General features: G+C 35.7%; 1 protein-coding gene across 1 annotated transcript in view; it reads left to right on the top strand.

Annotated features, from left to right (window-relative positions):
• Window positions 1-14,396, top strand: part of LRBA (LPS responsive beige-like anchor protein) — a 376,211-nt gene that overhangs the window by 300,651 nt on the left and 61,164 nt on the right. The gene's annotated exons all lie outside the window — the stretch shown is intronic.

Genomic DNA, 14,396 nt, shown 5'->3' with positions numbered 1-14,396 from the left:
ATTACTTTGATACGTTTTGTTTAATTATAAAATGCTGTCGTGTTGTATGTGTTCACAGGAATTTATTGACATCCTGAAAAGAAAAGTCTTTGGAGAAATGAGCACATAGTAAGCTGAGTGATTAACAAACAGTCGTTAGTATTACATTAATAAAATTTTGGAATATTCTGTATTAAGGTTGATGTGCTCAACCAACCTACGCTTCCTTTCTGCAACTCCCTGAATTAAATATAGCATTAACTCTGTAAGTCCAGTTAGGGAGAGAAGTTCATTTCACTTTGGATCATCTTGTAATGAGCAAACATTCACTATCTAATCCTTGCATGGTAAGACTAGTCTTGTCAGCTTGTCACAAATAAAAATATTTTCGAATGTGAATCTTCAGTTGCGATAATCCTAGGTATTACTTGTAACAATAATTAGGTATAGAAGACGACTAAGGTAAAGTTCTTTCTAAGGAGCACTAGCTATTTTTACTTTGATCGTCAGAGTTTCCTTAAATATTTATTTCAAAAACCACTGTAGTTGGACATGTAACTAAATCTGGGATTGAAACCTAAACACTCGATTAAGCAAAATGATAACTTCTTTAATCTTCTTCAGCGAAGGTATAAGGAAAACAATTTGCCCACATTCAGTTACACGTGCATCATTATGGAAATGTATGTGGCTTCAATAATTTATAAGCATAGGACAAAAAGAGATTTCTGTTGAGTGCAGTCCACTGGAATCATAAGTAAACAAGTTGTAAAATCTTCTTAATGAACTGGGCGATGAATAACTGTTTTTCTGTTTGCCACTGTACCAGTCCTGAAATTGTCCTATCACCTCCTAGTCCTTTTTATGGACATAATATTATATTGTGTTGTATTTTGTTACAATGCAGAGAAGAAAAGTGTGAAGAGAGTGGGAATCAATGATTAAGGTACACATTCTAAGCAAAGATCGAGTCTGTTCTTTCCTTAATAAGACTCAGGAACAGTTACAGATAGTATGCTCTTACATTTTGACTGTATTTCTGGTTCCTTTTCTTAACTTGCAAGCTAGAAGTTCTTGGCAAAGCTAAATATACAAAATAAATATAAACTACACTGCAAGGTTGGGTCCCTTACAGAAAGAGAGAGGAGAAAATGATTTAATGCAATAATGATTTTAGATATATACAGGCATCCCTTTTTTGTCTCGATTTGTTGAATTACCTGACGTCTGCATGTGTAATTTAAACAAAATTTTGTTCTCTAGTCTTTCTTCCTTTTGAGCTATCTTCTCAAGGAGAAGGATGATAAATGGAAACATAAACATAGCATGAGAATGTGAACTAGTTCCCAAACATTTCAGTGGTTTTTATAAACAACTGGTCATTGTTACCTTTTGCTGGATTACAGTTTCCTTTAGAACAACAGGGCTCTTCAGCTGCATTAGAAAGTTGATTCTAAATGTTTCAGCATAGTTGCTTAAAGGCTTTAATGTTTAAGTTATGGTTATATAATTATACACTGTTTAAACATTTACTTTTAAGTCTAGCAATAAGCTCAAATTTTAAACACATACTACCAAAAATGATAATGAAACTGGGTTTTAAAGACATAAACTGACCTTAGTGTGAGCAACCATAGTTTAGGGGCATTTGTTTGTATTTTAAAATTTTATTTTTGGCAGTCTTATTTTCATTTTGAACAACAACACTGATTCCCCCCATTATCTTCGGTCATCCTGTGAACACAGAAGTGATCAGCTGCTAGTTTTCCTCCTTCTGAACTCCATTTTTAGCATTCCTTATGCATTGTGTGCCCTCTTCTCTTCCATCAGAAGCGCCAGCTTGCGCCTCACTGGTCTACAGCAGCACAAAGGCTTGTCTGAGGCTTGGACTAGTGTGCCTTGGAGGGCTGGGATTAACGTCATAGCACGTTATTTGTCCCCTAAGCCATCATGGCAGCTGTTGATTTATATTTTGAAATAATTGAAATATCAAAAAGTGACACAATAAATTAAAATGCTGCTTACTATTTTGTTTTAACTTTAAAAGAGTCCCCTAGTATTTTAGGTCCACTGGTTTTCTTTAAGTCATGGTTTGATTGCCTTTTTAAAAATAACTTACAATTGCATTTTAGTTTGTTTGAACTGCATTCACAGTGATTAAGTGAAGAAATGTTTATATGTGTAATATTTTAATATAGTAGCAGAAAGTCTAAGATAAAAATTCATGCTATAAAAATCAAATACATTTTATCTATTTTATAGCAGCATTTCAGAAATCGTATTTTATACCTGTACTACATTTTAATTTTAGATACAGTACTTCTTTAATGACTTTCTAATTTATACAGTTTTTGTTTCATTGTCAAAACATTTAATTATATCATGTCTTGAAGGTGTAAAGCTGTCAAATAAATCAGAGTCTCAGTATAAACATTTGGTGAATTGCTTTTGCTACCGTACTGTAGTTGTTACTGGGCAGTTAGTGGAACTTTTTAAAAGCATTTACTCAGCAGGTACAGGACAACAGTGGTACAATGAATTGCTGATTGCTTGTAAAACAGCAGGTAGTAATGCCCTCACTCTTTGTAATTCCGCTTTGTAAAATAAAGTGGCAAGATAGTGCGGTGGAGAAAGTGAATGTGCAGGGAATATGTTTACTGCCTAAGGGCTGCTGGCGATTGCCAATCCTGTTTCAAAATACATAAAATGGTTGCTGTTTTCCATAGTGCAAGCAATGAAGTTCCCCCAACAAGAGGGAATGAACCACGTTTGTGCTTTAAAAATTTTGGCAACATGGGCATGAAAATTAGAAAATGCAAAGATTGGATTTCTTTATAAAGGCTTTAATATTTTATTGAAAAGAAATTATGGACATTGTTAAAATGTTTAAACTTCCTATGAAGAGAGAAAAGGATTCTAAAGCGTATTTTTACCAGTATTTTGTTCTGATGATACTACAAACTATGGGCTCACCAAAGAGGGGTTTGGATGAAGTAAATTATTTCTACTTTGAAGCTTTTATTTTCTCCTCCTTTCAAAATGAATGGGGAGGCCCTTGAATGAAAGCTGCTTTTCATTAGTGCCACCAAATACCTATTTGAAAGGAAGAGCTCTTTTAACACGTACAAACACTAGAGTAAAGGAAAGCTTCCTTTTTCTACCAGAAGACCATCAGCTAAACAGCTCCTAGCTTCTCTTTCCAGTCAGGTGGTTTCAAATCAGAGTTAATTACTCCAGTCATTTATTCTAATCATCCTCTTCGTATGGCCAGCAGTATTCTGTCATGGGGTGGCATCGTTTGAAGCCAGTTAGGTTTGAAAGCCACTGCAGGGTACTTGAGGCTCATTAGTGAGGCCTATCCATGCCTGGCTCTGGATATGCTCCCTGATTAACTCTCTGGTCTCCTCCACCACCCCCTCCCGTCCTCCCCTCCAATTAACTCTTGCCTTGCTGCTTGCCTTTTGCTTGCATAGCAAAAGAAGCATTAAGGGACGCCGCAACCAGGCTGCTTTGATTCAAAACAGGGCAGGCTTGCGTTTATGACTGAATATAAATTCTACTGTTCTCTTGAAATAGATTGCTTCCCATATGGGCAGAAACAGTGCTTTTCTTGCAAAGGGTTGGTGCCTACAGCAGAAATGCTCAGCAGCTCTCTCTGTAACATCAGGCTGCCATAGGTGTGCAAGCGTTCTTCCACAGTCAGCATGCAGCTGTGCGGTGTCCACAGCGAGGTCCGAGCTCCAGGCTACACCGTCGCCAAGGGTTTTCCTGCTGTCAGCAGAGAGGAGGAATGGCCCTGTCCCCTGCCAACTGAGTCCCCGGCCTGGCCTGTTTTTGTATAGTTCTGATTCAGGCCAGTTGCTAGTTTGAGGCATCTTTTTTTCCAAATGTTACAAAAACATTCTGTGCTATTTTACTTGGCTCCAAAAAGAAAGAAAGAAAGAAAGAAAAAAGTCTGTCCTCCAAAGTAAAGGGTAACTCCTCATATGAAAATACTGACATGTACCAGATTTCTTAAAAATAGTGTTAATTTCCTTCATGCTCTGCCTGCGAGGTTTACTTAGTTAAACTATAAAATGTTACAGAGATTGGACTAGGCATCCAGAATACTTGCAGCAGCTCTTCTGTTGTACATATATAATGGTGAGGAACTATGGGAACCTACAGCTTTCTGGAATAAGATCTCCCAGTTAATGATGGCTCTGAATGACACTGAACTTGAGACAAGGACTTGATGTTATCCTTATGCTTATCTTCCTCCAGACAGTAAAGCTTGCATGGCAGAAATGTGGGATTTTATTTATAAAATTTCATGTATTAGTGTTACCTTAAGTCAGAATAAGTAGTTTTTAGTACAATGGTAGTTGATTAAAACCTTGTGACTTTGTTGTTGCTACTTAAAACATTATGGGGTTTTAAAACTTGTTTCTTTCTCCCTACAGGGAAGTAATGTCTTAGATCAGCTGCTTACTTGTTTGCCTGGTAAAGAAAAAAGGCTTGAAACATCTCTAGCAATTCAGTCTCTGAACTGAATGATTAATAGGAGGGGGCTAAATACTGTTTTACTGCAATATATTTTTATTTTATTTTTAAAACTTGCTTTTTTAGCCATCTTCTGTGAAGAAAAAATTATATTGTTGGTAGAAGTGAAAATTCTAGATTCATTTAACATCTTACTCAGCTTATAACTTGAAAATTTTAATTTATTTAAAATAATGATAACTTTGACCATATACTTTTTCAATATATAACTTGTAAATTTTTATAATATTCATCTCCCGCTCCCTTCCTACTAACACCATTCATGGCAAAGTGTTATAAAGATTATGAAAAGTTTGCTCTCAACTGGCTACAGAATGTCTATTGCTCTTTGAGGTGTTTACACCTTGATTTCGTGAGTGTGCTCAATATTGCCAGTATATCACTTGTCTTTCTGTGTACAGCTGTCACAGTGAAAAACCTGAAAGTTTGAAGCAGTTTAAGTAAAGGAAGGGAATAAAATTCAGAAGAAATTGAACAAGCCACAGAAAAGCATTATGAATAGAACTGGCTGAAACTCACCATGCAGTGCATGATGAAATTAGAACAAGAATGAGAGATTTGGCTTTTCCTAAGGATGGGAATTTTAAAAAGTGATTTACAACTATGATCCATTTTCAGTTTGATTCCTTTTGGGTGTCTAACCTGACTCCTAAGAACTCTTGGTTCTGTCACAAATTCCAGCACTAGCCAAGATACTCCTAGGGAGTCGAAGACAACCCAGGGGATCCACTGGGACACCACATGTCAAACTATCAAGAAACACTGGGGCAGGGTCCTCCTTAATGAGGAGACTGTGAAAGTGCTCATCCTAGGCTATCTGACATAAGGTGAGCTGCCCTTGAACACCAATTCATCTGGATCCAGACTTGCTTAGCAAATGTGCCAAAACAAGATGTTCCATGAAAACCTGTTTGCGTTTGGGCAAACTTGCAAAAACCTTTTCATTTTTCAGATAGTATTTCATCTTCCACAAATCTGAATTTTCTCTTAAATACTGAATGTAGAAGCTCTGGTGTGAGGAGAGAGAGACAGAGAGATAGACAGAGACAGAGAGAAAAAGAGGAGCCAGCCCTACCAGGACTCCCTTCCCTTTTTATTTCTTGTGCTGAAAAAAATTTTCTAAAAGCAAACGGAAAAGCCTTAGAACTGTAGAATCTCATGCTGATAGTGTCTTTGACTCATGTGTTCTCTCTTTTTCTGTCACTGTTAAATAATGATTCTCTCTCCTGTGTTGTTCAAGTTAAATGCCAACTTTAGGGAGCCTGGTGACTTTGCCAAACATACTTTGTATTGTTGTCGTCCTAAGCAACTGCACAAAATGTCTTCATAAAAGATCAGGACTTGTCTGTTCATAATGATTGCAAGGTAACAAATCCCGTGCTTATCTATGCATGTTAGCCCCTGAATGCATTACACAGTTGTGCTACGTGATGATATAGTGCTATTTCCTGTTTTTCCTGTAACAATTTGATTTATTCAGATGCAGTACCCTAATTGCCTTTGTAAATCTTATGTTCTGTTCTCCAAAAGCTCTTGAACACTTCCTATTTTGTGAATTAGCAGACAAGTCAAATGACAAGACTGAATTGACTTGTCTGCCAGGCTTGCATCTAACCTGTGTTTTAAATTTTAAATTCTTTGACCTTTTGTCATACTGATTCTTAAACAAGTTTTTCTAGAATATTTTTTCCCGGAACTGGCTTCAAAGACAAGTTAGATTAGTCTCTACAACTATTCTGTTTGCTTGTGCTCTTTGCAGTGATTTGAAGACCATGTGTTTGCAACCATTTCTGTCTCTCCTTATATGTGTACTGATAGCTGTTGATCATCACATTTCACATGAATTGCATATACAACTGACTCATCAAAGCACACTATAAATGTTGCAAGCTGTTGAAATAGAGTACAAAAATAAAGGAACAGTTGACTTTGGAATAGCAGACTAAATCAGAAGGGTGAAATGTAGGAGGAGGTTTAGCTGTAAAATATATGTATAAAAAAATCACCAGTTTCTTCCTGTATGAAGTATACTGTGCTGTTGTTAATCAGACAGTATGAGTAGGCTTAAACTTTAATTTGAGGATTAAATGAGATCGAAACCTGCAGTAGTCATCCTAATACTTTACATGACAGCTCTTCCCAGTGTTGTTCTGTTTGTGTTCATGTAAACTTCTTTTGTGTTTTGATCATGCAAGTTTAGTTCTTGTTTAAGACATTTTCCCCTTCTAAAAAACTTCATGACCTTCACCACATTCACTAAGTTTCATCATGTATTATATTAAAATTATGCTAGCAGTGTATGTGTTTAGTGGTATGTAAGCTAAAACCCAAACACTGAGTACATTGGCTTTGGCTATAGCAGTTTTCTGAATTTCTGTTCAGCCTGTTTCAGTTCAAAGTTTCAGTAAAATAGCAAGCTGAGATGTGTTCAGCCTCAAAGGCAAGCAAATTTTATATGGTTTACAGTTTTGTAGCGTGCGTTTTGCAAGTCTCTTGTAACAAGAAAGAATCTGTAGCGTTAAAGGGTGAATCACTGTTTGCCGTGACAAATGCTCTGTCAGAAGTGCGTAGTACCCTGACCTTCCAGTTTGTCTTTGGCTAATACTTGGCATTTGGCAGCAACTGTGTTCATGTTGACAAGGCACAACTCAATGCCACGCAGAAGCCGGTTAGGTGTATGCAAGTTAGCTGAAGTGTTAGAAACAGTATACCTGCGTTAACCTTCTGAGAAAAGAGGTATGTTAGCTTGGCATGCTACGCTAGCACCGATGGGCGGCTTCCCTACCGACTCCATCAGCTCTGTTGGTGCACAACACTGTGTTGTGAAATATAGTCGTATCTTGTGGGATTTTGTTGTTTGTTTTCTTAATACAAAACTTCATTTAAGCTAATTTGACTGAGCCAACTGTCAGCTGTGTGGTTAACAGTCTGTGCTTCCATGGGTAATAGGTTCCAGATCCAGTCTGTCAGTCTTCAAGCAAACAAGTGCTGGAGGACCTGGGAGAGGAATTGCTGGATTTCGGGGAGGAGGGAGCTTCCCGCCTCATTTTGGTGCTGCTTGGGGAAGAGGGAGGCTTAAAGGGACTTTCATCGAGACTGATATTCTTGGTCTTGGGAGAGGTTGCTGACTCTTCTGATGGCAGAATCCTCTGACAATGTAGCAGACTTTTAAACATGGACAAAAATTAGGAGGGAGGAGAGGGAAGGGTGGAGAAATCAACAGCATTTCATGGTGTTACAGATATGTGCTTTTAACCATATTTGTAGTAAGAAATGGTTATGGTCTAACCAGTCATGGTTAGATTTTCTGAATGTCTCAGGGGAGGGAGAAATGCAAGCCACATACATCAGTATTATCATATTTATGAATAATGATAGCCTTTTGTATGACTCCACACCTGTAATTAATTATGGCTTTTACATATTATTTTTCATGTAGGGGAATGTAATAAAGCCACACTGGTCAGATTTTGTTCCTTTCACAATTCTTCTGTATCTTTTCTATCTCTGTCTAAGAAGAAATCAAACAATCCGAAAGGGACCATTCTTAGTATTTCTTTGAAAAGCTTCTGTTATTTTGTGGAGCCAGTTGGCTGAGACAGGTTCTGCCCACTCTTTTTCAATGTATTATTGTCAAAACTATGCCTGTGGCTATGTGAACAAGTGAGGAAAGCTAGCATGAATTTATAGTTCTTCATCTGTTCTGAGTACCTGTGTGCGCACTCAGTGAAAAGGATACACCAATTACATTTTCTGTGGGCAAATTATCCCTTATTCAGCACAGAGATAGTATAACTACACTGCTTTTAGCACCCATTTTGGCATTCTTAAACCTGTTTGCAGTTTCTTTACACTATACTGCCATCTTTGGAATTTTGTGTTTTTAAGTCTGGCTCTCCAGATGTTCTAATAGCTATAATGCTTTGGGTCTTCTTATGACATTGTAACAAAACTTAGGAGATCCTGCAGCCCAGGATGCTTAACTTCACCCATGTAAGCTGTTTTATTGTGAATGAAGTGAAATTGCTCACATGAGTAAGTTTAAGCATCTGCTGGCACCAGAACTTAGATGTCTAAACTTGGCAACTTAACAATAAAAATGTAGCATTTGGTGTGTTTACCTATATACGTTTCATAATAAATGGTAGCAATTTTGCCTTAAAATATTGCTTTCAAATTTCCAGATTACCATGGATATACTTAGCATATTGCATATAATGAAAAATAATTTTTAAGGATGATCTCTGCCCTTTACGGAGAGTGTGGATGTGAATGCTTGAGGGCAAGTTTTCATGTTTACCTAAATCTTATGTTCTTGGCTTCTAATGGTAAACACTTCAGTTGAGATTAAAGCTGAATTTCAAAGGAAATGTAGCCTTCATTTTATAAAATATGTAGCAGCTGATTCGTCCATTTAAAACTACAAAATAACAACTGTAGACTGAGTATAGACCTTGGCAAAAGATGCACAAGTGCTGGAGATTTTTAGCTAAACACTATCCTAACTTTTGTTTTGGTAATAATTCCATAAATTCAGATAGGATCTTGAGTCATTAGATTGCCACTTTTTTTTTTGGTTAAGTGATGCTTATGCAGAATTTACCTTGCCACAAAATTTTGTTTCATTTTATTTCAGTTTCTCTTTTGTCATTACTTAGTGCTTTATTGATAATAAAGAGAAGTAGAGGAAGTGGAGGAAGGGAAGTTTATCTTCCAGGGGTCTCCTAAGTGTGAGTTTCTCCTATAGCTATTGATCTCCTTTGCTCTGTAAGATCAGTCTTCTTGCATAAAGCATCTGAGTTAACTCTTTCTATTAAGATTGTATTTTCCAGAGTTCTTTTTCTGTTTTATCAGACTGTTGGTAACAAAATAGAAAAATAAAGTAAAATGCTAACTTTAGCATAATAGCAATGAAGAATACACTGGCAGTATGCTTCTGGGCAGCATTTTAGAATAAAAGAAAAAAGAAATAATCCATGTAACTTAAGCTGTAAAATAATTGCTCACTGTCTGAGGTATTTCAGGTTAACACAAATTGCAAAATGCAATAAATAAAACTATATGTATTTTTTGTAACTCTCAGCTTGGAACTGTTATTTACAGCAAGTTAGAAATCAATTGTAAAAAAAAAAGTATGTAAATGTAAAAAGTTTTGATGTCTGTTTCATTCTTTCAAAATTTATATTACCTCATAAAAAATGCTGTTTTCTCTTTAGTATGTCAGCTGTCCTCCTCTTCGTCCTGATATCTTCAAGGCAAGCTTGAGCTCAATATATTTCTAATAGTATTCTATACGTTTTTCAGATGCCTCCCCATGTGGTAAGGTAGTGTTTCAGACAAAAGTGTATTTGGTGATTTACTTTTAAATACTATCAGGTACTGAGAAACCTCAAAAGATAAAGCCAGCACTTCAAGAGTTAATATGTTATTAGGAGGACAGGAAATCTGGCAACTATTGCAGAAACTAGACCTAATGGTGCACACAAACAATTTGTCAGTCTTTGTAAATGTGAATAGCTTTCTGCAAAGTGGCTGCTCTTGCTTTGTTTGAACAGCCTAAACTTTTCCTCTTTGGACTTTAAATCTTAGAAGTGAAATGTGATCCACATATTGAATCAAAATCATTTAATTCAAAGCATATTTTGATTGGAACAAAGTTGACATGGAAAGAAACTGTAGAATAAAAAAAAAAAGTTGAAAGGACCTTCTATCATATATTTAGCAGGAAAATTTGAAACAGTTCTAATTAGGCTGAAAAAAGCAGCCTTCTTCATTGTAGCTTACAGAGGTCATATATCAATTTTAAGGCAGCATTACCAGCTAGTGTCTAAAAGCCTGCACATGCAAACATTACTCCAGTTATTTGTGGGGGTTTGTAACGGGTGGGCATGCGCATGCTTACAACCCAGAGTACACCCTTAATGAGTTTAAACTACTTACCTGGTTCCTCAGTTATGTGAGTGCTTTGTAGTGCTCCACAAGAGTGCCTTTTTCACATGAAAACTGTGTTGATGATTAAAATGTGTGAAATCCAAAATCCTGCTTTTCTGTTCATACATTAGTATTTTTCAAATGGAAAGTTAAAAAAAAAAAAGCCTCAATTATTTTGAGTGATTCAAAGGGAATTCCTTACTTCAAAGTGGAATTAAAATGTTCAGTCCCTTGGAGAATATAGACAGTTATTTGTACTTGAGATTTGTAATTTCTTACTTGACAATGTAGTATATTCCTGGATTTTTTTCTTTTTTTAATTGCATGAATAGGAAAGATTTGTTATGCATGAGAAAGAGTTTTGTTGTCTCATCAAAAGTTTCTCCTTTAATTTTAGCTATATAAAACACATTTTGTAGAGGCTGGACTTGTATTCTATCTTTCAAAATAAGAATTACATGCATGCTTTATGCCATGCTTGGGGATTATTTTGCTTTAATCAGCATAGGAGTAAGGCAAGCAAGTCTGTGGCTTTGTATTTCTGAATAGCTTCATTATGAATAAATATCTAAACTGGTGAAAAGAAACACACAATATCTTTACCTGATTTCAGCATGGGGACATCCTAATCTCTAGCACATTATATATTTATTTTTAATAGACATCATTTCATATACTATAATCCATTAAATAATCTAAACCAGAAAAAGAAGTAGAGGGCAAAACCCCATGGTAGTTACTTTAGAGATACTCGCCATGTTACTCAGAATCTTGCTTCCAAGGGTATAGGATAAGGATCGTTTGGGAAGTGTATCATAGTGAATGACAAGAGTGTTTATAGAAAAAAAGGAAAAATCTTTCCTAACCTGGCTGGTTTTATATTTTTGTCATTCTGACCATGCTTTACCAAATCATTTGTGTTTTAGACTGATGGTCTTCACTTTCTAGCAGAAAATTATTCTCTATTCCTTCCTTTTGGAAAACATTAAATGAAAAGATGGGCATTAAATAATAAATTTCAGAATTATTCTTGAAGAAGTAGTTTTAATTGCATTTGCTTTAATGACATCACAGTGTACATTTGAGAAATATTTATGAATAAACTAAAATGTCCTTGCAAGAGCAAAGCTCCAATTTGTTGATGTTTCTGCAGCATTTCTACCTTGGGAATGGCGAAATGAAAGTTACTAATAGGTGTTTGTGTTTGACATCTGTATACTGTACTTTTTAGCATATCTCAAGTGCTTTAGTCTCTGCCTAATAGATCTCATTAAAGAAACAGATATCAGCCCCAGGATGGTTTGTCAAAGTTAATATGAGTCCCTGTGGACGGGACTGACAGTTTGTATGTGGCTTCACATGACAGTCTTTTCAGGGTCTTATTTGATCCTTAACAATTGGGCATTAGTCCCTGATTTATTTTACAATAACTCAATAGGATTCAATATTACTGTATTATGCTGGACATTTTAGTGGATTTTTGTGTTTTACTCGTTTTGCTCCGAGCACGCAGTGGGTGTAAATGATACAGGCAGCCTGCTAGGGGAGTGCTAATGGCTGATTGGGTAGTTTTAAGAGCGGCATGGGAAGCCAGTTAGTATCCCATAGCTGCGTGCCATATTTAACGTGAGTCTTAATGAGCACTGTCTGCCCTAGATGTTTAAGTAATCCTAAATGTTTAGCGTTCTATACCCTTGGTTTAGTTTTGCAATAGGCAAATGCTGGCAGTAATAATTAAAAAAAAAAAAAATCCCTTTCTAAAAGAGGAGAACTTGCTAGGACTGTAATAGATTTGTCTTGTGGCGTTTATGCGAATTGGAACCTTTTTCATTTTTCAGATTTTTTTGTGGTGCCCATCTTAAATAGTATGTATCCGTGTGGATCTACGGTGTGTATGACACCTACTAGTACATTGCACTGTTTGCCTTGAAAAATTAGCTTATTTTTTAATCATTGTACAGCCCATTAATTATTGATCCTCTATCAATGGAGTCATAGCATAAACACCTCCCTCCAAGGAAGAACTTAACTGTGAACCTGCAATGACAGGCAAGCTTGCTTATTGTTTGAATTTGTGTATGCAATGTTTGGCCTGTCCTTCAGGTCCTGAGTATTATTGTTGACCATAGGCATTTTTCATTTAGCCCTCATATTTGTGATTTGGCAAAATAGAGAGATAGTTTAAAATTGCTTACTGTATGAAAAAAATCTACTCCTGAATTCATACAAACTGCAAGCGTAAATTAATTTTGAACTTGAAGAAGGGAAGTAAATTGGCTACCAACCACTCCATGAACAGGCAGAAAGTGTGTGTTCTGGTTTTGCTTTTTTAAGATAGTCAGGTTGGTTTAACTGTTAATCTGAGGAGACTGCAGAGTGATATTCCTTTAGTTATTCATGTCCAGGTGTTTTCTAAGTGTAATATGACCATTACAGATCTAGTTTTTGAAAACAAAGCAAAATATCAAAGATGTCTGCACATACTAAATGTATATTAAAAATCTCACAAGTCCTTAACACTATTTTTTCCTGAGAGAAATAGTGTAATGATAATAGTATGTATGTTCTAGGGTTAAAATGTTTTAGCAGGATAGCAAGAAAATTAATCCCTATCATTGTCATTTGCTGAGCCCTGCAGAATTTTATGGCTGCAAATTGTAGTGTTATGGACACTCATGAGACTCCTGACTGTTTTTATCTTATTAAACAATTTTAAAATCATTAATTTTTAATTGGCCTGCTTGTGGTTTTTTGTAGCTTTAATTGTGTGTCTCTGTTTTTTTTAATTTAAAAAAAGAAAGAAAATAAAACAAGTAAAAAAAATTCTGTCTAAGCACATATGTCGTAAGATAGTTCCATTTGATCATCCAAAGAGATAGTATACTGTGTGATAATTCAGTTTAAAGAATGCTTTCAGCAATTCGGTAGCTGGGAATCCTAATAAAAATAATAATAAAAAAAGAGTGGTATGAAGTAGAAGATATGTACAGGTCTTTTCTTGATTGAAAGTTCTAATTAAGTGAATCGAGGAAAATTAACTGAAATTAGCTGTCAGAAAGTCACATTTAAATGAGTGATGATCTGGTTTGGCAGTAAACATTTAAATGATATAAATTGCCATTTAAGTGTATGGTTTAATGTTTGTCATGCATTAATATGACATGAGACTGCAGTGACAATCAAGCAGCTTGCTCTAATTTGAACATATTTAGGGCTTTTGTGTGGAGTGCACCACACAAATTAAGACAATTGCTGTTTTTATGTGTCAATTTAAATGTTGTTTCCAGGCATTGGTTAATGAAACAAACCCATCATTTTTGTGTGCAAATTGCAGAGTGCTTTCCTTGGTGTTCAGATTAATTTAACTTCATCTGCTCAAAATGAGGAATTTCCTTTACAAGGAGAATGCTATTAGTTTCTTTACATGAAGCGAATATCAGACTTTGTTACATTGTCCCATCTTCTTATTAAAATAGGAAATATATTGAATTGTCTGTATAAAAGAGAGGAAGCAAATCCTGCTAGTGATTTAATCTAGACAAATTAACTCTTTAGATTAAAATAATTTTTAAGTTATCTTTGAATGTATTTGTGATATATCTAATACCATTATGGAGAGTTTCATTATTGTTTGGTACTTTTGTCTTGGGAATTGGATTGTAATTAGATAATGTGATCAGAAAAATGGTTTAATCATTCAGCATAGTACTGTTTCTGTAAAGGTCTATATACCAGGTATATACAAGAAATGCGTAAAAGAAACAGCAAGTTGGTATTCCTGCATGTAGAGCATTTTCCATTGCAGCCATTCGAATACCCCTAGTTAGTTCAGTTCCCCCAAATCCACCAACCTTCTGTCTGTCTGCCACAAAGACGTTGCCTTGCATGCCATTCACTGGGCAAATCACACATAGCAAAACACAATTTCATCTTGAGAGTGCGTA

Source organism: Apteryx mantelli, chromosome 5 (genome assembly GCF_036417845.1).
Source record: "Apteryx mantelli isolate bAptMan1 chromosome 5, bAptMan1.hap1, whole genome shotgun sequence".
Classification (NCBI taxonomy): domain Eukaryota; kingdom Metazoa; phylum Chordata; class Aves; order Apterygiformes; family Apterygidae; genus Apteryx; species Apteryx mantelli.
This window is presented reverse-complemented; position numbering and strand designations above follow the sequence as displayed.